This window comes from Callithrix jacchus, chromosome 20 (genome assembly GCF_049354715.1).
Source record: "Callithrix jacchus isolate 240 chromosome 20, calJac240_pri, whole genome shotgun sequence".
Classification (NCBI taxonomy): Eukaryota; Metazoa; Chordata; class Mammalia; order Primates; family Cebidae; genus Callithrix; species Callithrix jacchus.
Window position 1 is genome coordinate 28,652,156 of NC_133521.1, and position 25,943 is coordinate 28,678,098.

Genomic DNA, 25,943 nt, shown 5'->3' on the forward strand with positions numbered 1-25,943 from the left:
TGCAAAGCCACCAGCAGGGGGAAGTGTGCAAAGAGAAGTCTGGACCGCCTTGGGGCCCCAAAATGTCCTGGGCTCCTCTGTAAACAGGGAGGCTTCTTTTGTGCCTTGGGTAGAAAAAAAATAAATAGCCCTATTGTGAGGCTGTGAGAGAAACAACCTTTAATCCTTGCAAAGCCCAATAATATTATGTATATTGACTGAAACCCCATGGAGTGGGCCTGACAGGGTTTTTTCATTACCAGGGTACATTGTAACCTAGCTACCTTTGAAAAGTAACCAACATCGAGAGGCACTTGACATTTGCAAAGTATTATGGGTGTCCTCTCTGTGTCTTCTCAAGTTCCCAAATTTACAATGGTCTTAATTTAAAAGTTAAGCCAGGGGATCAATTGCTTAGCGTAGGGCCGGGCTGCCCTTTTTAAAACAAAACAAAAAATACCAAACCCCTGTGGGCCAGTGTGACCTGACTTCCTTATTTGACTCAGATTTTGGTGGGTTGCACGTTGCCTTGTGTTGAATTTCAAAGGAAGGTGTCTGAACTCAAATCGGACGGTCATGTTCCACTTCTCCAGGTGTTGCTGAGACGTACGAAGGCTGCAGCAGCTGGTAATGAGTTGGTGAAAATGAAAAAGGAACATAAGTAGCTTCTTTAGCAAATCCCCTGGAAATGACATGGAGCTTGAGGATCGATACCATCGATCCGTCTAAGGGCTACTACAGCCCTGCTCCGTCTGACTCATCTGCAGCAGTCACAGCCCTGGGAAAACAGCCACATTATTGCAGGCAAAACTGTGACCACATCAACGGGGAAAATCAAACTCCAGCCTGTTTTCTGCTCCCTCTATTTGGGCAATGGCCATGGGTCAACATTAGAGCAAGGATCAGGCTGAAATCCCAGGGGGGAATTTAAGTGGACCTTGCTTTTGGAACATGTCTTTATGACCTTCAGCAATGTTTGCACCCCGATCTGTCTCCTGCTGAAACCCAGCCCATTGTTCAGGAAACTGAACGCCTGAACTAGAAAATTAGAGGAAGGGGTGACGGAGTTGAAGTTACTTTTCTGAAAGTGTTCAGAAAATATTTGAGTCTTTTGTAGTCAAATGATCTATCGATGTTTCCTATCGAAATCAAGCAGGCTGTAATCGTTGCTAAGTAAATTCAGTTTGTTTACCATAGGTTCCTGCTGAGACTACAAAGAGTGATTGGTTGACTCTTGACTTTGGAGTTCATGGTCTTTTGAGGAAGATGGATATAATACTAGTGATACTCAGTATGATAAGTACTGTTGCAGCAGATCACTGGAGAGCTCTGGAAACCCAGAGGAGGGGAAACCAATTCAGTTGGGGAAGGATTTGCAGAGAAACTGACACTTAAACTAGAGCAGGATTGCTGGGAACCTTGAATGACACAACTCAGAGTTTGGACTTGCTCTGTAAGCAGCAAGAAGCCATAAATCAAGTGACTAATATAATCCAATGGTGGTTTTGGAAAGATAACTTAGGTGGCAAGTGTATCTGTCAGCAACTGCCACAATAATGCTGTGTAACAAACCTTCCCAAAACTGAACGTCTTAAAACAGCAAGCATTTAATTTTCCCTTGTGTATCTATAGGCCTGCTTTGGTTCTTCTGTGCTTGACTGGGATCAGCTGAGCTTGGCTTCACATTGCAAGGGGGTTCAAGTTAGCTGTGCTTTCTCATTCTTCTCGGGCCAATCACTATCTAGATTGTATCATTCTCATGCCAGATCAACTGAGTATAAAAGCATGAACAGAAATATGCAGTATTTCTTGAGGTCTCACTGTAGACCTGGCATACACATACACACACTTCTCTCTCTCCATTAGCCAAGTCAAGTCATGCTTGAGCAACAGACCAATGCAATGAGGAAATATGTTCCACCTTTAATGAGAAGGACCACAAAATCACGGGCAAAAGGCGTAATGCATAATTCTCATACCCAGGGCATGATCAGTTGTGAACAGTGCTTCATTCTGCACCAGGGGGAGGACAAGCTGGGGGTGGAGAAAACACAGGCAGCTTGTGATATGTTGAGTATGGGACCATGTGAAACAGAAGGAAACAATCCGTTAAGCGACACAGAGAACTCTTTTGAAACTGCAGGGTCCAACCAAGTCGGCCTCACTCATATATTTAGAACAGGGAGAAAACTCCAGCTAGAACATTATTAAATGGCTGGTTGAAACACTTAGGAATTCCCAGTTGAGTTATAGTCTTGGCAGCAGCTGCCTTTCAGACCCATCTGGTTTGAATTGGCGAAACTGCAGCTGTGCTTGTTGGTATGGGTGAGCCTTTCTTTTGAGTAATGGGCCTGCATGGAAGGGGTGGAGAAAGGATGAAGCTGTTGTCATGAAAAATGGGTAGAGAGAACAACAGAGCTACTACTGTTTTGCTTTGTAACATGGAAGTGGGCCTGTGGTTCTGGGCTGGAGGACAGATTCCTGCAGGATTACTGGGTCCCCTCTGTGTCTCTTGGGCTGTCATACCCGGTAGATTCTGTCACATCACATACTTTGGTTATGAATTGATTGTTTTGCTTTTATGGGACTGGTATAATTAGTTTCACATTTTTAATTTATAGCATCAGCTAAGGTTTTTAATCCGTTATTTATGGCAAAGAGCTAAGAACTAAATTGCCTCCTACCTCCTCTGTTCTATAGCGTGGCGGTTCCTTAGTTTGTAATCAGTTGTTTGGCTAGGCTTATGGCCTTCTTAAAGGAAAAGTTTTCCTGCAGAGGAGTTGCTGTGGCTTCTTTGGATTTCTTCATTCTTAATCCTGGAAACCCTGAACAACAACAGAAAAAAAAAAAAAAGGCCTCCAGCTTTTCAATGGAGTAATGTTTCTACAAAGTCCTGCGGCGGGAGAAAGTGAAGCAGGCAGGGATGAGAAACTCGTGCCAGAAAACTTCCATGTGAAGAAAGCCTCTTGTGTTGGTCTGTATTTTGTCTTGGGCTTCCCCTATGACAATTACTCAGGTGTTTCGTAATTGAAGTAACGAAGAGGTCCTCCGCACATGGGAAGTGAACTCAAATGTCTGGGATATAGGTGAAGAGGTCTACACCATGAACCAAGAGTCTTGAAGATTAGGCAAGTGAATGATGGAGCAGAGTGGCAGACTCAGGGAGCATCCTGGTACATATCTAATTGATTTAACAGGGCTCTGATGCATCTCACCTGGTTTGAAAGAACAGCTGGGAGATTTGGGAATCTTCCTTCTTTTTTTATGATGAATTGTATTGAAGGCCACATCATAAGTCACTGAAAAAAAAGGCCTCCAGCTTTTCAATGGAGTAATGTTTCTATAAAGTCCTGCGGCAGGAGAAAGTGAAGTGGGCAGGACACCCCATAGCTCACACTTGGCTCTGCTGCTGAGATGGTACGAGAAGAACATGGATCGCATCCAGCTTGGTAGCCCCAGTGGGAGCCCAAGCTGTATGTAAGCTACAGTTGAGGCTTTCATCCCGACTTTGACTCTTGGCTCAAGCCCATTTGAGCTGGAGTGTTGAAGGGTTAAAGATGAAGCACTGGGCTGTGCAGGAGCAGTTTCTATAGGACAAAGGGGCACAGTGACACTGAGCCGGGGTCCTCCCCCTTCCCCCCATCGAGGCTGAGGGGTCTCTGTGTTTACTGAATGTTAAATAAATACCGATTGAATCGTATGTTTAATGAGGTGTATCAAACATGTAATAAGATACATATCTATTAAACAGTTGTGAAATCTCGGTAAATATGTTCTTAATAATAAAGGGTGCAGATGGCTTACAGATTGGAGCAGAGAACAAAGACCAAAGGAGCTTATGGAAGGAATAGGAGAGCCATCTTCTGAAAACTGAGAGGACAGCTGATTTGCAGCCAGAATTTGAGACGTGTATCCGCACTCAACTAGAGCAAAAATGGGACCCGGGCCCATAAAGGAGAAAGCCAGAAACTTCAAAACCTCAAGACTAGGAGAAACAGCAGCTAAAATTAAAGACAGAAAACATGGTTATTCACAAAAGCATCTCCCAGATTTTAAACGCACGTCAGGTTTCCACAGTATGCAATTCTCATTATCACGCACTTACCCCCTGAATGTCCCCAGACTGCAAGGACCAGCCAAGTGGTAGAAAACAAAAGAGTCACAGGAGATGTAGGTAAAGGATTATTCACTTGTTTTTCTTTCCCTCAAACATGGTAATTATCATATTATATTGCCAAATGCTATTGAAGTTACCTCAGAAAACTACTATTGAAAAGTGATCTCTTTCTCCTTGCACACATAGGTCAAGCTGAGTGTCTGGTTAGTTGCGATTGCCAAATAATTGGTGCTTATGGTTGAGAGGGAAGAGAAGGGGAGGAAAGCTTGCCGGGGCAGGGTGTCAGAGTAAAATGTGAGATAAACACAAAGCCGGTTTTCCCAATCTTTCTCAAGTCATCGCACACGACAGAAGTGATTCTGTTTGGCACACTGGAGTCGTCAAAGGCTGGGTGCGATCAGCCCAGGGGCTCTGATCCCTCAGGCCTTGCCAGGCGATCTTCAGGGCAAAAGAATCCCTCTCTCATCATCCCTTTTGGGAAGCTATGTCCTATGCTATATGGAAAGACACAGATGTTCAGTGACTCAAATGTCACGTTCTGTCTTTCAGATCAGAAACCATCCCAGCTTTGAAATAGTCAAAAAAAGCCACGGATACTAATAATTAACATCTTGATTACTTCCTGCATTTCTGACATTGTTCTAAGTGTTTATGCATATGCATTTTTTTTTTTTTTTTTTTTTTGAGACAGAGTCTCACTCTTTTGCCAGGCACAAGGCTGGAGTGCAGTGGTGTAATAGCTCACTGCAACCTCCACCTCCCGGGTTCAAGCAATTCTCCTGCCTCAGCCTCCTGAGTAGCTGGGACTATGGGTGCACGCCACCACACGCAGCTAATTTTTGTATTTTAGTAGAGATGGGGTTTTACTATGTTGGCCAAAATGGTCTTGATCTCTTGACCTGGTGATCCGCCCACCTTGGCCTCCCAAAGTGCTGGGATCACATATGCAGTTTTTAAACACCATAATGACTAGGAGGCAGATGTGATCAGTACTTGCACTTAAGAAATGAGGAGATTGGCCAGGCTTGGTGGCTCATGCCTGTAATCCCAGGACTTTGGGAGGCCGAGGTGGGAGGCTCACCTGAGGTCAGGAGTTCAAGACCAGCCTGGCCAACATGATGAAACCCCGTCTCTACCAAAAATTAGCTGGGTGTGGTGGCAGGTGCCTATAGTCCCAGCTACTCAGTAGGCTGCAGCAGGAGAATCACTTGAACCTGGGAGGTGGAGGTGGCAGTGAGTCCAGACTGTGCCATTGCATTCTAGCCTGGGCAACAATGCAAGACTCTGTCTCAAAATAAAAAAAGGAAAGAAATAAGGAAATTGAGGGACACAAAAGGGAAGTCACTTACCCAAAATTCCCCAGCCGATAGAGGGTGGCCCTGAGGCTCAGAGTCTGCTGGGCTGGCTGCTGCCGGCATATTTGTAATTCCAACTCCATACCAATACTCTGCAAGAATTTTAGAGTCACGGGTCACATAGAAAAGCACATGTGTAGAGTATATTGAGGTAAACACTGTGGTCCGCTCACAGCCCCAGGTGACAGTCAGGAGTTGGGGGGCAGATCAGCAAATGACCCAGGTGGTTCCATATCTCTACACCCACACCCATGTGACCATTTGCATTCTATCAGTATGCCAGAGCATAGCATTTGGAAGTTCTGCTCTGTAGAGCAATCTTGGATGTTCACAGCAGGATTGTTTATGATAGCAGAATAAATACCTTACCAGAAGGCACTGGATAAATGGCATGTCTGATAGAAATGGATCAAGTCCACATGCGAACATACTACGCACCCTTTATAAAGTAGAGGGATATTCGCTGACATGAAAATATGTTCATAATATCCTACATTGAAAAAGTCAAGTGACAAATGGTGTGTAGAGTATGTAGAGTTTGTATCTTTTTTATTTAAAAAAGGATGTATAAATACATATGTATGCACAGAAAAAAACAGGCTAATAAATGGTCACCAAAGTTGACAGCTGTGATCTCAGGGTAGTGGGATTAGGATGGGTGCTTTTATTTTTTTCTTTTTGCTTATCTGTTTCCTCTGTACTTTTTAAAATAATGAATATGGATAACTTGTAACTTTAAAAAAAAAAAAGAGAGAAATCACCTGCTGATTTCCTACAGAAGAATTATTAATGTTCAGGGTCCATTTCAGTCTAAACATAGTCTCCCCAGATCAGTGACTTTCAACCTTTCATTGTCATTGTTTTTAGCAGCAAAATTCTTTTTCTAATAAAATCTTACTCCTAGCCTCAATATATAAAAACAGATCAAATAGAACTGCACTGATTGAAGCCAGGTGTGAGGCCCAGGGCCCTACTCACTAGCCACCCTCCTCCCCGCCATTCCATCCCTAAGGCTCCTGGTTCACAAAACACCAGTCATCCACCGCAGGAGAATCATGCTGGCCCCCAAAAAATATGCTTTGCAGGAATAAATCTATTTAAATAATCAAAATCATAATAACCAAGAGAAACAACAGAAAACTTGATTGGTTTAAAAAAAAAAAAAAACAGATTTTTGGGGGATTTAAATACAAATGTGTGGAATTCTGCCAGATCCTGCTCTGTGGATACTAAATAGGATCCACCAGGGGTTCCCTCCATGTGGTAGCCTCACTGGTATCTAGCGGGATGCCTTCATCATTGATACAGGTATATTTCTCTCTGCTTTGCATTTTTACTTCTGTGGGATTTCTGCTCATTTCCATATTACCCTGTGCTTTGCCTCTTTTTAAAAAATATGGATAAATTTATCTGAATTGATACATTGAAGTGATAAAATTTGAATGATGAAACTAAGCGTATAACCCCCTTAAGAGCCACTCTGAAGTGTCAAGAAAAGTCCAAAAAGAAGCCCAATGCCCAGAAACTCTATTTTTCCACATCTTACTCAAGCTTGCTTTCGTGATGCTCACCTGCTTCTTATGCAAGTTGGCCGGGTGCTGTGACTCACACCTGTAACACCAGCACTTTGGGAGGCTGACACGGGTGGATCACAAGGTTGAGAGATCGAGACCATTCTGGCCAACATGGTGAAACCCCATCTCTACTAAAAATATATAAATTACGTGAGTGTGGTGATGTGCGTCTTTAGTCCCAGCTACTCGGGAGTGAGGCAGAAGAAGCACTTGAATCCAGGAGGGTGAGGTTGCAGTGAGCTGAGGTCACGCCTCTGCATTCCAACCTGATGACAGAGTAAGACTCCATCACCAAAAAAAAAAAAAAAAACAGAAGCAAGTCAATTGCCATTGGTAAACAGTGGTTTCGAAGAAAGCTGGGGGGGTTTAAGGCAATATGGTCCTCATCAACCAACCAATATTTGTGACTGATAAGTAATGGCAGAGTGAGAAAGATCAGAACCACCCCACAACACTGTCCTGATGTGGACTTTGAATGTAAAGCCAGGGGTCATGGGCCTCACCCTCTTTTTCTGTAGAATAGACCCAACAGTCAGCTAAGGGGATACCTTTCTGCTTATCAGTACCATTCAGTCGTAAAAGGAAAGTTGAGTAGAGCCATAATGTATAAGATTATGATGAGTCATCATTCAATCATGGAAGGCTATGGTTTTGCTATCTGTGCATCCTACCTGCTCAGGAAACCAAAATGACATTTGAGAAAATATTTGGGGGTAAAAAAAAAAAAAAAAGCTAAGATGCTTCTGCCTCCTTCCTCTTTCCATGATTGTCTTGTCTGCCATCTCTGTTGTTTCCCCACATTAGAGGAGCCTCATGACTGAGAGAGGATTAATTGTGACAGTATAAGCTCAGCTCTACAGAGCTGACTTGAAACCTTGTTCTGTATGCTACAGGTTATTAGGGTTAGCTGAAAGAATGTGCATTTATTTACTGAAGGTACTTTATAAATCAATACCTTGTTTTTGAATTCGGGTCAATAGGAATAACTCTGAAACACAACCAACAACTACAGCAACCCTAAAACAGCACTTTCATCATATTGATTTTTAGAAAAGTATCTTTTCCTGGCATTATTCACACACCCTTGATAAGCAACTCAATGCAATCAAAATTTTAATGGATTTTTTTACCCCCAAAATATATATTTATATTTTTTCAACAATATTGAATTGCAGCCAGTGAGGTTCTTTGAAAAAAAGATAAGTTTGGGAGTAAAAGATGGAGTTTGCACTTACTTGCCTTGCCATTTGTATGGGGAGGCATTTTGGTGACTCAGTGTTAGAGCACAGCTAACCAGATCCAACAGTTATTTACCATTTAATTTCGTTTAATCTTTTGGTGATTAGACATTTCTCTAATTTTGCTGAGAAATTTTTGTTTCATTTCATGCAACGGTGTTTATCAAGCGCCTTAACTGAGCCTGGCCTTGACCTGGGAACTTCAGCATGCAAAAGTAACCAGAATAATTCTTACCTTCCTTCTAGGCCAAGTTCTTAATCTGGGGTGTCCATAGACTTCAGGGTGTTACTGAACCCCCGAAGTTATTTACAAACTTGTGTGTGTACATAGGTGTGCATGCTCACCTATGAAGGAAGAACATGTTTAGCTTTTTGGGGAACCACGACCCTGAAAAAGTCATGAACAGTGGCTCTCAACGTGTGATCTGGGGAACCCTGGGTTTTTGTGGTCTCCGAAGTCAATATCGTTTCCATATTAATACAAAGGTATTATTTGCCTTTTTCACTGTCATTCTCTCACAAGCCTACAGTGGAGTTTTCCGGAAGCTACATGACATATAATATTGCAAAAGATCGAATGTAGAAGCATTTCAAAGAATCTAGCTGCCTGCTCTTAAACCAAGCAAAGATTTACAAAAATGTGAAACAATACCTGCTGTAGTTGGAATGTTTGTCCCTTCCGAAACCCATGTTGAAATTTAACTACCAACACAACAATGTTGGGAGATGGGACCTAACGGGAAGTGCTGCTTGGATTAATGCTGCTATAAAAAGGGCTAGTGGAAGGGGGATGTCTCTCGTTTGCTCTTCTACCATGTAGGAAACAGCATTCCTTCCCTCCATAAAATGATGCAGCATTGAAGGCAACATCTTGTATGCAGTGACCAGGCTTTCACCAGATACCAGACCTGCAGTTGCTTTGACGTGGGACTTCCCAGACCCCAGAACCATTCTGGGAAAAATTCTATTGTTCATAAGTTACCCAGTCTGTGGTATTCTGTTGTAGCAGCACAAACAGATTAAGATAATGCCATTCCTCTCCTTAATTATTTTTATTTGGGACACATAATAATTTTCATTGAAATATCTTAATTTTAACATGCAATGGGTTATTTTCGTTTTAAATGAATCGTTTTTTAAAATATTTCTCAGTTTCAATCTCTAATATATTAGTTAGCTAAAACTCACACAACTACAAGCTCTTGTTCTTGTGTTGTTTGGCCTTGGCTTTTTGGCTACAAAAGTAGAGCGTATGATAATTAGTTTTACAAGTAGACATTTCTTCCCCCTATATTGGGTTGAACCATATGAAATTGCCAGTATTTGACCACTATTTGCTTACCAAAGATGGCAATTGCATTGGCAAAACCCAATAAAAAGATGACATATATTGTTAATCTCCCAGATGAGTTACTGCCATGTGGAATTCAGAGTTTGGGGCAATATTGGTAAAAGTACTTTGACTGTTTTATCCGTACACTCTCACCTAGATTCATTTTACAAAATAACATTTTCTTTCCCAAGCATTTTATCCATTATTTCCAATTATAAAAGTAATATATGGCATGGGGGAAGTATAGAGAAGTAGGCATCTCTAATCCCACCATCCAGAGATAGCATTCTTTTTTTTGAGACAGAGTCTCACTCTGTCACCCAGGCTGGTGTGCAGTGGCAAGATCTAGGTTTGCTGCAGCCTCTGCCTCCTGGTAGCTGGGATTATAGGTGCATGCTACCATGCCCAGCTAATTTTTGTATTTTTAGTAGAGACAGGGTTCCACCATGTAGGCCAGGCTGGTCTTGAACTCCTGACCTCGTGATCTACCCGCCTCGGCCTCCCAAAGTGCTGAGATTACAGGTGTGAGCCACCATGCTCCGCCTATGTAGCGGTTTTAGCAGTCTATCAGTTCCAGTCTGTCTTACAAGCATATTTGCCTAGATAAGAGCATACTGTGTCTTTCCATCTTGCATCCTACTTTTGTGACTTAATGCTGTTTTATAAACATTTCTCATTTTGTTTAAATTTCCTTATTTTAATAGATATAAATATTTTTCCAATTATGAAAATAACATGTTATTTTCATTTAAATCTTTGAAAATTTAGAAAACTGTGAAGAATTAAATCACTCTTCATGTCACCATCTGGTACAATCCTGCCTGTGACGCTGGTATATTTTTCTCCATCTACACATGTTGTTTGGCTCCCATGATATATTGTGTACATGGTTTTATATGCTGTTTTTCATATGATAAACATGCGTTGTATCAGTGGAAAACTTGTCACAAACGTCACTTTCCTACAGACTATTTCATCATACGGATATAACATTCACTATCCCACTGTTGTTATATTGTTTACACTTTTTCAGAAGCAAATAATGTTGCTGGGAACATTTTGGGGCAGACATAAACCTTTTCTTCTTTACTAGAGGCTTTTTGTGTGTTGTTTGTTTCTTTTTACCTTGTTTCTCAGAAATGGAATCACCCAGCTTGCTCTTGGAGGCTTTTGCCACGCAAACGCCCCTGCTGATGCTAAAGTCTAGGAGACGGTGCAGAGAATGTTCTGTAGGAAAGTGACAGCTTCCACAGTCTGCAGGATAGATTCCTAGAAGTAGAAACACTGAGATGAGACAAAGAGCTCGGACATATATTTGGCTCTTTTGTTGCCAATATCTTTCCCCAAAACCTTGGCCCAATTTATATCTGCCCTGTTACAGTGGCCATTTCACTTCTCCGGGCCAGTATGGGGTTTTCTCTCTGTCTCTTATTTATTGTTACTTATTCCTTACTGTTTCCTCTTCCCTCTGCACCTCCCTCTCTTCTCTTTTCCAGAGTAACTTAATGGACACAACATTCCCTTATTTTAATTTGCATGGCTTTGGTTTTTACTGATGTCAAAATAATTTTCCCAAGTATTATTTGCTGGCCACTGGTACTGCCTCTCTAGTGAGCCACTTATTTTTAAGATGGCCGCTTGCACTGGAGTCGTGCCTTAATGTCTACTCTGGTTATTAAATGACTGAAGCCAACTGGCCCAACGCGTCCTGCTCTCGTTCTTTTGGCTTTATTATGACCTGTTTACTAACCAAATGAACAACTGGCCACTGTAAGAAATATTTCTGGCTGGAAATACAGAATGTTGAAACCACAGGTCGGCTTCTCATTATATCCTACATTGCTAAACACCCTGCCACAGTCTAATTTTGTGCCCTATAATTTAAGAGGAAAGTGAACAACATTTATTTCATAAAAGGGCAGTAACAGGAGAATAAACTTGAAACTGGTCTTATTTAACTGGTCAAGAAGCTCTAGACCCATGTGTCGAGTGCCTGCTGGCTCTTTCCTCTGGGTTTAAGTTTTGTGAATGTTCTTGACAGCCTTTATGTAGGAGCATCAACATATTTGCAATAGTAAATCTTGGAGTATAGGGACTGAGTCCAATTCTCTTGTTACCATTCTGCACAAATAGATACTTTTTTCTTTAAATGGATTCTTGCTCTGTCACCCATGCTGGAGTGCAGTGTGGCCTGATCTCAGCTCCCTGCAACCTCCACCTCTCGGGTTCAGGCAATTCTCCTACCTCAGCCTCCCAAGTAGCTAGGACTACAGGCGCCTGCCACCACACCTGGCTAATTTTTTTATTTTTAGTAGAGACAGGGTTTCACCATATTGGCCAAGATGGTTTCAAAATCCTGACCTCAAATAATCTGCCCGTGTTGGCCTCCCAAAGTGCTGGGATTACAGGCATGAGCCACTGCGCCTAGCCTGCAAATAGATATTTTCTGAGCATTCTGTTTGATTGTATATGGAGATGGTGGCCATGTGTAGTGGGGAGGGGGGAGGAAAATGGGTAGGAGAATTGTTGTAGATGTATTTAATTGAAAAAAATACAGAATACATGTTGATAAAGGCGAAGACTACACATGCCAGTATGAATCTTTGAATGAAAAAAACACTGAGAAAACTTACAATGATGTCACCAAGCTCTGGCCTAGATAAGAAAGGCAGTATCGAACTAGAAGCTTCCCTGGGGATATAAAGAGATCAAAATTGAAAGGGAAACACCCTGACATAAATGTCTAAAACAGCAGACTCCCTGTTTTCCTGTGTTTTGTTGACCAGATCTCTTCATTAACTATCTCCCATGCCTCACCAGTATCTTTAGTGGTTCATAATGATGACCTGGGGGCACAGCCCGATCTTCAAGTGCCCTCTGACTCATCAAAGAAATATTAAATTAAATGTATTTTCTGGTAGCCTAATTCTTTTAAAATTGGTAATCCATGTGTGGTATATATGATAATTCCTTATTAATTCAATCTTTGATTCAGCCAGAGCAATATTCAAGTTATCCATTTCCCAGCCACAGTGAAGAGTTGACGGTAGTTTTTAAAACGTAGTCAGTTGCATCTCTATTGTATGTTTCCCAAAGAATTTACATAAGCACAGCAGATACCCATTGTTTTCTTGCTCTGTGATACAAGTTCATTTTTAAAAACCTCAAATTGCGATTTGTCAAAGTCCATTTGCCAGTTCTTTAACAAGTTCAGCCAAATTGTAAATTGTATAACTGTCTGCATCATTTGCATACATAATCATGTTAGAGTGATGGTATAATCTGGGCACATCATTTATGAGAAGAAGGAACAATAGAAGCCAGCTTCCCATTCTTGGGATACTCAGAGTAATTTATTGCAAGGCTGATGTTTTCTTTCTAATTTCCACCAAATGATCTCTTTTAGAATGATGAGCGCTAAGGACTGCTGTCCCTTGTGTATTATTTTTACTGCTTTCCTAATCTTGAATTGAGAGCCAAAATGAGCTCCATGTTACAGAGCCGTTTCATTCACGCACACATACACACTCACAGCCACACGTGGTCATTTCAGCCCAAATCATATCACAAGGGTTCAACAAAACATCCTCCTCAAATGGTGCCCCTCTGTTAAATGAGTTTAATCTCTGGATCTCGTTATTAAGGATTCTTTTCTCTGGGCATTGACAATTTGCCAATTGCTCGCTTCCTATTTTTAATCAGTCTTACAGATAATTTACCAGCCAACTAAATCGTTTTACTAGCCTATCGTACTTCTCAACCCGACAGAGAGCAAAAGTAAATACGATCAGTCTTGTGTTGCGCCATCAGAAATTTATGATGACCCCAGGCAAGTAGCTTTCTGCAAGACTGATTTATGGATAGTCATGTCTGTCACTGTGGCACTTGGGCACGTCCTAGGCTTTTTTTTATTCGTTATTTCTGGAAACAATCCTGCAAGATGCAAGGTGGGTCAGATATATGTACCCTTTCTCGAGAGGCCTCTGAAATTGCATTAGATACCTGCATTTTGGGACGCAGCCCTTCACTCAAGAGTATGGTGCAGACCATCATCAGTCAGGGTCGCCTGGAGTCCTAGGACTCCGAATCTCGGAGGGGCTCACATTCATTATTCTACTTGCTAGTTTCTTACGTCACACTAAACACTGCAGCCCAGAGAAGAAATCACCTTCGTGGGGTCATGAAACAATCTACTAGTAGGAAGATTAGGCTCCCTTGGAAGTTAATGATAAATACAGACTCTGATAAGCCTGGATTCAAATCCTAGCTCGACCATCTAGTCACACAATGACTATGGGCAAGTTGCCTGACTTCTTTAGAAGTGCTTCAACCGCTTTACAATGGGGAAAACTGTGTCTACCCTGTTGTGGTTATGGTGAGGGTTCAGCTAGCAACACCCCTCTATCCAAGTGTTTTCTGGGCTGGGCTATTTATGCTCCTTACAATGTTGAATCTGCACCATAGCCTTGCCAGGTGGAGGGTTCCTGATACAAGTGGTATTGAGCTCTTGATACAGTAGGGATCCTCCAACCCCGGGCCAGAGACTAGTACCAGCCCATGCACGGCCTGTTAGGAACCAGGTCTCACAGCAGGAGGCAAGAGGCAGGTGAGCAAGCAAAGCTTCATCTGTATTTCTAGCCACGCCTCATCGCTCATATTACCACCTGAGCTCTGCTTCCTGTCGCATCAGCAGTGACATTAGAGTCCCTATTGTGACCTGCACTTGTGAGCGATCTAGGTGACACACTCCTTGTGAGGATCTAATGCCTGATGATCTGTCACTGTCTCCTATCACCCCCTTAGTTGCAGGAAGAGAAGCTCAGGGCTCCCATTGAATCTACATTTTGGTGAGTTGTATAATTACTTCATTATGTATTATTATGTAGTAATAATAATAAAGTTCACAATAAGTGTAATGCACTTGAATCATCCCAAAACCCTTCCCCACACCCCTGACTCACGGTTCATGGAAAAACTGTCTTTCATCAAACCAGTCCCCGATATCAAAAAGGTTGGGGACCATGTCAGTTCTCTTTCTTTCCTGTCTGAAAACCAATTGTTTATTTACTGAAAACAACTGGAAATTCAGAGAGGAATCTTTTCCATTCAAGTTATACAATCATAGATGAATGGAATTCAAAATAATTTTGGCTTAACACACTCAAATGCAGGCAGAGAGCAATTGATGAAGCTCTCTGCTAATTCTTAGAACAATTTCAGCTTTCATATACAAGCCTGAAATCCACCAGACCCAACTCTCTCCCTTGAGGTATAGATGGACAGTTGTCACTGGCTCAAATGGGAGTCATGCCCAGCTACCACCAAGCATTTGTTTTGATACACATAAGGCTGTTAGTGCAGCCTGTATACTGCAGTAAGTGCTTGATAGGTGTTAGCTAATATTATTACTTTGAGAATTCACCTGTCTCCAACCCACCCCACTCCTTAGGTTAGATGAACCAGCTTTTTAAATATCCAAAACTAGGAAGAGTCTCCTGTCAAGCTCAGAATCTGTGTGAATGATTTTCACATGTTTTCTGGCCTGTTGGTACCATATAACTTTTCATAAATATTTATGGAACAGAAACAAATATGCCTCCACTATGAATAAGGCATCTGTAGGGATATAAAGAAAGAGATAGAATTCTGACCTCAAAGAGCTTTCACCCTGTTGAAAGGGAGGAGCAGGGCCTATCTGTAATGCAAGTCGAATTGTGGGAATGTTTAAAAGTAATGTCTATATGTAAAGTACAAGAGGATTGGATGGGCCATGGAAGTTTCTAGAGGTAGCAACATGAAAGCAAGGCCTCGAAGGAGTAGGTCTTCCTTCCTTCCAGCCATCTATCTCTCCACCCACCCTTCCGACTGACTGCCAGGCACTAAGGAAAGGAAAAGTTAGTTGACACATGGTCTCAACCCTCAAGGCCATTCCAGGCATATGGAAGGATTACACATGTGGGTCAGTGACTACTGGACAATGGAGAAGATACTGATAAAGTAGGCACTGAGAGGCTGTAGGAGCACAGAAGAAGATCTTCTAAAGTAAAATGAGAAATCGGGGAAGGCTTCCAGAAGGAGGTGATGCTTCAGCTAAATTTAGAAGACTAGGTTGGGAAGATCAAGAAGAGGCTAGAAGATTGGAAGGGGAAAAAAAAAAAAACAAGTCAAGGCAAAAAAAAAAAAAAGAAGAAGAAAGAGAGAGAAAAAGATGAAGTCTTGTGGAACCCCAGGTAGTTCAGAGTGTGCAGGAGGGCTGGGGATAAAAGCTCAGTAAGGTGGGTGGGATGGTCACGACTTTGATGGGGGTGGAGGAGAGCAAAGGAGGTGGTCGTTCCAGAGAGAAGGACCTGCATAATCAAAGGCAAAGAGATGTGAAAAGTGCATCGCATGAAAGAAGGCCAATGAGCAGTGGAGTGTGGCTGGAGCAGAGGGTAGCAGAGAGGTGAGTCTGGAAAGCTAGACGAGGGCCGAAGTCCATCTTCCTGCTGTGGAATTCCTGTCTGGTTCCCTCAGCACCATCTGGTTGGCCCAGTCTCAGCGTTAGAGTGGAGTTATTTAGACCACAGCAGCCCTAACATCTTCCCCTGCCATAGCAATGGTTTTATGGCTTTGATTTTGATTCTGGGCCAAACTGGCCATATGGCTGGGCTGCCTAGTACAGAAACTCTTTGAGCCACTCCCCCTGGGTGATGTTCATATTTTCATCTCAGGTTCATATTTCTCTTCCATGTGGCTTTTGATTGGCATTCTGTTTTGGCCAGCAGTTAGTATCAGAAAGAGATGGTCAGGAAATAACTACCTAAGAGAGAGCTGATTCCAAATGAACACATTCTTTTAATGGTGTTCATTCTAGAGAGCTTCGAGGGCTCAGAAATACTGAGTCTAGCCCAGGTTTTGCCCACATTTATGAATTCTAATAAGAACAGTACTCTCACACATCATCCTGGGACAAAGAATGGGTGGTTGGCTACACAGACTTATGGTGAATAATATTGAACTTAGATATTTGCATTTAAATGCCTTTTTTAAGAAAATGATTGTGAGTCACAGTAAAATTTTAAAAAGGTTCCTCCCACTGATTTATGTTCTTGGTGTTTTCTGGGAATTTTGTCAATCTTCGGAGAATAGTCTGATCATTTTTGGATTGCATTAAATCCCTGAGAAACAGTGTCACACCGTAAGTGCCTTTCATTCTTTAATATGTAGGAAGCATAAATAACAGACAGCAATTCTTTCTAATAAATTTAGTCAAGTAAATGCCTACTGTGCACCTAGCTCTTTGTTTGGTATTGCAGATGCTATGGAAACACAATGCCTACTCTTTTTTTTTGAGACTCTAACCTGGCTCTGTCGCCCAGGCTAGAGTGCAGTGGTGTGATCTTGGCTCACTGCAGCTTCCACCTCTCGGATTCAAGTGATTCTCCTGCCTTGGCCTCCTGAGTAGCTGGGATTTATAGGTGCGCGCCACCACACCTGGCTAATTTTTGTATTTTTAGTAGAGACGGGGTTTCACCATCTCAGCCAAGCTGGTCTCAAACTCCTGACCACATGATCCACCCGCCTCAGCCTCCTAAAGTGCTAGGATTACAGGCGGGAGCCACCACACCCAGACCACAATTTCTATTCTTAAGGAGATTCCATGTAATTCAGCATTACATGAACCAAAGCAAAACAAAAAATAGTGATTCTTGCAAAACAAAAAATAGTGACTCTTTATCTTTATTATGATTTTTAAGGACTTTTCAGCATCTCTCTGCTTGTTCTAGCAGAGCTTTTCTCATACCAAGGGCAGCTGCACGATCAAGTCTAAGATGCTTTTGCAGCATTTTCCTCTTGGATGGACGATAAAATTGTTGAAGCCCTTTTAATTTAGTGATCCTGCCTAAACATTCCACATTTATTTCAGAATAAAAGGGAACTCATTTGAAGCATGCAGACTGTTCACAGACAAAATTGTCCTAATTAATCAAGGTCTTTGGGTTGAAACTGACTATAACCAAATTCACATTAGCTTAAGTAAAAATGGAAGTGTTTTCATTCAGATACTAAAGTGTATGGGGTTGGCCGCTTTGGGCTTAGCTGGATTCAACAGCTCGAACTGTAATATCTGACGCCCCTACTCTCCCCACGCCTACTTTGGTTCTGTTTTCCTCTGTGTTTGCTGGCTTCTGGGTGGGCCATTGGCATGTGGTAGCCCCTGGCAGCCCGAGCTCACATCCCACCAGTATAAATACCCTAAGGGAACAGAGCCCCCTCCCCATTGCCAGTAGTTCCAGCAAAAGACCTCGTTTTGGCTCTCATTGTCTCAGCTCATGTTTATCACTGTAAATAGGGTGATGTATTGTCCAGCTGGCCTAGCTTAGATCAACAGAGAGCCAGGGATAGGGTCTGCGCTTCCAAAACCAAATGAACTGAGAACAAGGAAAGGTGCTTCCACAGCAAAGAAATTTAAAGTGCACATTTCAAAAGAAAGGGAAGCAATAGAGAGCAAGCAAGCATCATGTTCATTACAATTACCTCAGTACGTCCCAATGCATTCGAAAATTGGGTGCTATACACTGGGTGAAGAATGAATAATCATAAGTATAACATGTAATAGACAATTAAAAAGTAAAGTATGTCATCAAAATACAGGCTTTTAAAAAAATCTTCAAATGCTAAATAGCTGCTTTGATGGGATCATTCAACAAATTAACTGTAATTGGTCCAGATGCTTTCTAAATTCACTTTAAGCTAAAAAAAAAAAAATTAAAATTAAAAACGTCTGTAATTTGTGAATTGGTTAGGTTCATTGTTTTGGAAGCATCCAGAAATGGTTTTCAGGTCATAAAGTTAGGTAAGCTACATGATACTGTGTAAACAGTCTGACATTTATCGTTTTTTTTCCACACTGTGGCTTCCTCACAAGGCCAATCTAAAATACACTTCTTCAAGGGACCTTTTATCTAATATCATTTTGTAGTGGAAGCAACAAGAGAATTCAGTCCTATCTTTGGCTGAAAATACACATCATTTTTCATATGATTATTTGATCTTATTACATTTTCCTTCAAATGTATAAATCACATTCTCACCATAATTCTAAATATATAAAATAAAAATTCATGAAGGGATTTTATGGCTAAAACAAAAAAAAAAATTTCCTAGTCATACATAACAAAATAGCCGAATAAGTTTTTAAATTACAAACTTTTGAAGGCAAAATAATGAAGTCTGGATAGGAGACTTTAGAAATTCTACCAATTTAATTTGATTTATTACTATTAATCAGAATTATACCTTTCTGCATAAAATATGCATTTTTAGTTTATTTTCTTCTTCATAACACTGGTATGTTTTACCAGAAAAAGTCTCCAGAAGATATTCGTTTTCTTCTATGGTTTTTCATCGTGCTGACATTTTCTATTGCTTCCATTTTTTTCCATGTGGAACCTTGATTACAATAAAGGCAAACACATATTTTACAAATGGACTAGAGTGATGATTAATTTTTTAAAAGATCATAATAAATCCAATGTTATCAGCTTTCGTGTTATTTCATAGGCTTTCTTTTTTTTTTTTTTTAACTAAGAACTGCCAATCTATAAAACTCTGCATCATTCCCGAAATAAAAGTTGCATGGGCCAGGCGCGGTGGCTCACACCTGTAATCCCAGCACTTTGGGAGGCCCATGCAGGTGGATCACACGGTCAAGAGATTGAGACCATCCTGGTCAATATGGTGAAACCCCGTCTCTACTAAAAATAAAAAAAAAAATTAGCTGGGCATGGTGGCACATGCCTGTAGTCCCAGCTACTCAGGAGGCTGAGGCAGGAGAATTGCCTGAACCCAGGAGGCAGAGGTTGGGGTGAGCCAAGATCGCACCATTGCACTCCTGCCTGGGTAACAAGAGCGAAACTCTGTCTCAAAAAAAAAAAAAGTTACATGGACTTCAGTAGCATAACAAGAATATGGCAACATCCATTTTGGAGTTGGCTTCGTTCACCCTCTCACTGTAGCACCTGGAATATTGTGATGCTACTTTTCATCCACCATGGCCTCCGGAAGGAACCCTGTGTTAGCAAGGAGACTCACTCATTTTTCATCATTCCAGAAAAGAATATCTCTCTGTAGTGGACTCAGTGATCTTACCTTGAGGTGTTAAGAATCGCTAAGGGCTATAAGGACTTGTGTAAATTACAGCCATGCAGAGAGGCGTTGAAAAATCAATAAGTAATGAAATAGTACTGGAGTGAAGTAGCCAAGAGAGCAATGGGTGGGAAACTCCCAAGGATGCAGTTTCATTTTGTCAAAAGGTAAAAGAAGATGTTCTGATGCGTTCCTGTAACACGGGCTTCCTTGGAAACAAGAGGCTTTGGGCATAGATGGCAGCAGAGTCACTTTCATGGGCCCCTGACTTGGTGCTACCGTTTCATTTTAGACAACCATGCATTTTATCCCTCTAAAGCAGTAAATATGGCAATTTCTTTGTCACCTTTGGTGTCTACCTGTGAGCAGGTTTTCTGTACTCTGGATACCCAAGGGTACCCCTTTATGCTCCATCTACAAGGGACCAGCCGTGCTGCCTACACAAACCATCTCCTTTCTTTGTAATCGTATGTTAGCAATCTTCTCCAGAATTTGATGGTATAATTGAACATGGACATCAGTTTCCAAATGCTCCTGCCTATGACTCTAGGAGTATAAATGACTCTATACACCAGGAAGGTAAAACTCTCTGGTCTCAGCCTAATAGACAAAGGGCTTTGTTTTAGATGGGACATTCATAAGGTCGAGAGTCCCTGAGCTGACATTTGAATCTGTTTATTTCTTTATCTTTTTCATTTAAAATGACATCCAAACCATGTTTTTGATGTTGATGGTTTCCTTTGAGAAAGTAGAACTGATTATTCATAAAAAGAAGAGGGTGAAGTATTTGAATATAATAAGCAGGCGGGGGGAAAGGATCCAATTCTGTTGACTTTGCCTGGGAGAAGCTTCTTCCTTCCTGCATCTGAGTGAAGGTCCCCTTTCGTCTCTGCCCTTTCCAATGATGATAGAAGGCCTTCGCTTCTAACATGTCCCTAAAGGAAGCTTCTGTAGTAAGCATGAGCCACCAGCTGAGTCTGGAGGTCTGGATATAGGAAAAGGGAACCATAAAGATGTCACCCAGAAACTGATCTAAATGATGGGATTACATTTGCTTTTTGTGTCTCTTTGTTTTATATGCAGTTTCTGGCCTTTGTTTCTCAATAGACCATCGAAAGCTGGAGAAGATCCCCAAGCTCTCATCTGGGTCCGTTGGTGTCACTCCAGCTATAGGGTTAAACTTTTTTTTTTTTTTTTGAGACGGAGTTTCGCTCTCGTTACCCAGGCTGGAGTGCAATGGCGCGATCTCGGCTCACCGCAACCTCCGCCTCCTGGGTTCAAGCAATTCTCCTGCCTCAGCCTCCCAAGTAGCTGGGACTACAGGCGTGCGCCATCACGCCCAGCTAATTTTTTTGTATTTTTAGTAGAGACGGGGTTTCATCATGTTGACCAGTATGGTCTTGATCTCTTGACCTCGTGATCCACCTGCCTCGGCCTCCCAAAGCGCTGGGATTACCGGCGTGAGCCACCGCGCCCGGCCCCAGGGTTAAACTTAAAAGAAAAAAAAGATACTACCATGGAAGAGAATTAAGTAACCAATGGTGTTCATGCAATTAAAAGACTTACAGTCTTTGTGATATGGTGACATGAGTCTTAAAACACCAAATAAGGGGCTGGGTGCTGTGGCTCATGCCTGTAATCCCAGCGCATCGTTGGGAGGCCAAGTCGGCAGATCACAAGGTCAGGAGATCAAGACAGTGAAACCCCGCCTCTACTAAAAATACAAAAAAATTATCCAGGCATGGTGTAGTCCCAGACGCCTGTAGTCCCAGCTACTCAGAAGACTGAGGCAGGAGAATTGCTTGAACCCAGGAGGCAGAGGTTGCCGTGAGCTTCTATTGTGCCACTGCATTTCAGCATGGGCAACAGAGTGAAACTCCATCTCAACAAAAAAACCCACCACCAAATAAGATACTCTACTTATCTTATTAATTTTTTGCCAACACCCAAGTACACTGGAACACTGACGAGAAGAATCTTTTATATCTGATAAAACAAGGTAATAACCATAAACTGAAAAGCCCTGGGATTTGAACCAATGGCCAGCCCATTCCCAGCCCGCATAGTCTATGCCAAGTAGGTTTTGTAATAATTGAATGAATGAGTTGTAATTATTGTTTTTTACTCTCAGGCTCTGTCTCTGTACTCTGGATACCCAAGGGTACCCCTTTATGTTCCATCTACAAGGGACCAGCTGTAACATTAGAAATGAAGACATCTATCATGTGTAGTGGGAATACACGTGGTCAGATCCCAAAAAGAGAAACACTTTTCTCTGAAATATCCAGATAAGTCATGGGAAGTGGTTTAGGTGGCTTGAATTATCTAGGTTAGCTGACTTTCCTCACGTCCTTGCATGAGCATATACAGTCCAGTTGCTTTGTTTTTACTCATCATTTGCTACAATGTCTGGAGCAGGGTGCCCAGATGAAAACTACAGCAGACAGCAGACTTGGTACTGGGGCCAGTCATCACGTCCACCTTGCTAGTGTCCTCTATGTGATGTGCTTATAGGAAATCCTTGCTAGTCATGCTCCCATGCCGTGGATATAGAAACACCCACCTCCTCCAGCAATTCATCCGTTGATGCCATTATCCATTGTTTATGACATTGTAACCACAGTAATGAATTGATATGTCTTGATCTTTGAAATGCTTAGACAGGAGGCCACACATTACAAGAAAGAAGCGATGTCAAGACTCAGTTCTATTCGGCAGGGGTTAGAAATGGATATTGTGCAGAAAAATGCATTAAAGTTGAAGCGGGGGGTTGTTTAACAGGATGGTTTTAAAGACATAAACAATTATGGTGGGCCATAACTCCTTCGATCAGAAGATGGCAAAGAGGCCCTACGTAGGCCAGCGTTGCTGGTGGCGTTCCAAGTCGTGCTACCAACACAAAACACTAGGGGTCACCATGTTAATACCAGTGTCCCAGCTCCATGGCCCTCCAGAACACCTACCGTCAGAGTCCTGGTCTTCCTGCTCACCCAAGGAATGCTGCTTAGTGCCTTCCGTGTGACACGGGACCATTTGCAGTTATTTCAAGCATGGCTGAAATAGTGAGGTAGAGTCCTCCCTAAACCTCCTTCTGGTGAATGGTATTTGTTAAGTGCCACCTACACTTACAGGTCCATTATTTGGGCTAGATGTCATTATAAGGAGTGGACAAGCCAGTCATTCAAATATGGAACATTTTCATTCCATAGCTACATGGGATTCCAATTCAGATGTTCTGCTAAAACCAGATTCTCTCAAACCAGGAAAACACTTCCTTCTTTTTCTTTTTTCTTTTTTTTTTTTTTTTTTTTTTTTTCTGGCCAGGATGGACACTTCTGTTGAGTGTTAACCACAAAATTAATGTTTGTCTTGGCCTTTGTTTCTCAACTCTGTGTTTTCAAGCCCGAGTTCAGCCATTGTTTTTCAAAGAAGAAATGTAAGCAGTTGTCTATGATTTACGGGTATGGCATCACAGGCTCTGCCAACATCCGTAGCCATCAGGTTGGGAAATGGCCGACCTAGGTCCACAGGGAACCCCCCACCCCACCGTGACCTGATTTCTGCTTACTCCTTACAGTCTTGAGGATAATCTGACCCTCCCCACTACCCCAAACTGGAAGCTCTAGATATCTGATTTAGGGTAGAGCTTCTGAACCCTGGGATTAAAACAGTTGAAGATCCATGAAGAGCATTTCAACTGCATCCCCCACATATATATATATATATATTTTTTTTTTTTCAAGGGAAACAGATGGCATTTGATAGTTGTGGTAAGATGACAGCCTAGATGAAATACATTTCTAAGTCAGAATTCACTTTAAAGCTTCTGATGTTTATTCATTGAGTACCTAATATGTACATGGCATGTGTGTTAGACAGTGAGGGAGATACAAAGATATTCAGGTACAGAGACAGTAACTAGTGGTTGCTACGTTCTCTTTCCTCTCTGCACCGTTTGTGCAACTGCCTGACCCAAATCTCTCTCTTCTGCACCCACCACTTCTCTCCTGCCTGTTCAGTCAGGCCCTTCACTCTCTCTAGCACTTACTGCTGTTCCTGATTCCCATTCACCGACCTTTACCTGTCCTTTTTTTCCTCTTTCTAGCCACTTTAACAGGAGAGAATACTAAAGACATGGGCAGGGCGCGGTGGCTCACGCCTGTAATCCCAGCACTTTGGGAGGCCGAGGCGGGAGGATCAGTAGGTCAAGAGATCAAGACCATCCTGGCCAACATGGTGAAACCCATTCACTACTAAATATACAAAAATTAGCTGGGCGTGGTGCCGCACATAGTCCCAGTAGCTGTAGTCCTAGCTACTCAGGAGGCTAAGGCAGGAGAATCACTTGAACCCATGAGGTGAAGGGAGGTTGCAGAAGACACAACATATTTTGTAGTATTTCTATATCTTCTCTGTACTTAATGTTTAAAACAGGTATTTCTTTCCCTAAGAAGAGAAAATGCAGATATTTGATTTTTGTAGGTAGCCTACAATTAGTTTTTCCTTTGGGTTATCGACCTTTAATAGAAAAAGCAAGGGGTCCTCCCCTTCTTCCTTTCCCAAACCATATTCATGGTTTGGTGAGAAAGTGATTTAAGATATTTCCATGTAGCAAATTAATTTTGCAAAGCCAGTGGTATAAAAGTAGAGAAATAAATCAAGAACATGCAAAAGGTGGTATTTGTTAAGTAGGTATTTGAGGAGACTTGAAATATGCTGCTGTCTAACCTGAAAATTAAACTCTTGTGAGTCTAACCTTTAATTCCTACCAAATTACAATGAAGTCATCCAGGTGTAATCCTTTCAAAGGGTATATTTGTCATTATTTGTGTTTTAATTCAAGTTCTTACAAACCCTAGCCTATAAACACCATACTTGAGAGCTCTTCATGAAGCTAAAAATAAGAGAACTTTCACTATGAGCTGAGACGTTCATGACTTTGACCTTCCATTTCTCTGGAATTAGGAATTCTTAACAAAGGAACTCTTGGCTATTTGCAATTGCCATGGGAATAGAGACAAAGAGAATGTTTCTCCAAGGTTCTCTCAGAGAAGTGTGTATTGGGCGTGGACAAAAATTGCAATGATGTGCATCAAAGGCATACCACTCAGTAAAAAGATTTACAGGCCGGGCATGGTGGCTCACGCCTGTAATCCCAACATTTAGAAGGTTGAGGCAGGTGGATCACAAGGTCAGGAGATCGAGACCATCCTGGCCAACATGGTGAAACCCTGTCTCTACTAAAAATACAAAAATTAGCTGGGCATGGTGGCACATGCCTGTAATCCCAACATTTAGAAGGTTGAGGCGGGTGGATCACGAGGTCAGGAAATCGAGACCATCCTGGCCAATATGGTGAAACCCCATCTCTATTAAAAATACAAAAATTAGCTGGGCATGGTGGCACATGCCTGTAATCCCAGCTACTCAGGAGGCTCAGGCAGGCTAATTGCTTGAACCAGGGAGTCAGAGGTTGCAGTGAGCCAAGATCATGCCACTGTGCTCCAGCCTGGTGACAGAGTGAGACTCTATCTCAAAAAAAAAAAAAAAAAAAGTATGAAGCCTAGCTTGGGTTCAGTTATATCATGCATTTTCTTTCTTTTTTGGACTTCTTCTTTCTTTTTTGGATTTTCTGACCAGATACTTATCCTTACTATATCCAAAGCTGTCCTTGGATGATCTTGGTGACCTAGAAAATAAGAAGGCAATAAAGGTCGAGCGCGGGGGCTCATGCTTGTAATCCCAGCACTTTGGGAGGCCAAGGTGGGAGGATCACTTGAGCCCAGGAGTTTGAGACCAGCCTGGCCAACATGGTGAATCCCTGTCTATACTGAAAATACAAAAATTAGCTGGGTGTGCTGGTGCGTGCCTGTAGTCCCAGCTACTCTGGAGGCTGTGGTGCGAGGATTGAGCCTGAGGGGCAGAGGCAGCAGTAGGCCATGATGGCACCATTGCAATCCAGCCTGAGTGACAAAGCGAGACCCTGTCTCAAAAAAAAAAAGAAAGGAAGGCAATAAAATAGAAGTTTCTAGCCCGGGATCTCTGAACCCTAGCAATTCCATGGATGAGTTAGAACACCCTGAAGATATAAGTGAAATTTGGGGACATATGTTAACTCTTCTGCAGAGAAAGTTCATAACATTTATCCTACAAGCCATGACCCCCAGAAGCTTAAGAACCCACTGGACTATAGGGTCCTGGTGAGGTCTTTCAGAAACA

The 25,943-nt window shown here is 42.0% G+C and overlaps 1 protein-coding gene across 37 annotated transcripts in view; it reads left to right on the forward strand.

Annotated features, from left to right (window-relative positions):
• ZFHX3 (zinc finger homeobox 3) overlaps positions 1–25,943 on the forward strand; it is a 1,555,416-nt gene that overhangs the window by 1,095,466 nt on the left and 434,007 nt on the right. The window contains exon 1 of one of the 37 annotated variants that reach the window (XM_035282485.3): positions 14,359–14,443. The exons of the other annotated variants lie outside the window; for them this stretch is intronic. The gene's annotated coding sequence lies outside the window, so the exon portion shown is untranslated. Of the gene's footprint in view, positions 1–14,358; positions 14,444–25,943 lie in introns of those variants that run through there. 37 annotated transcript variants of the gene reach the window in all.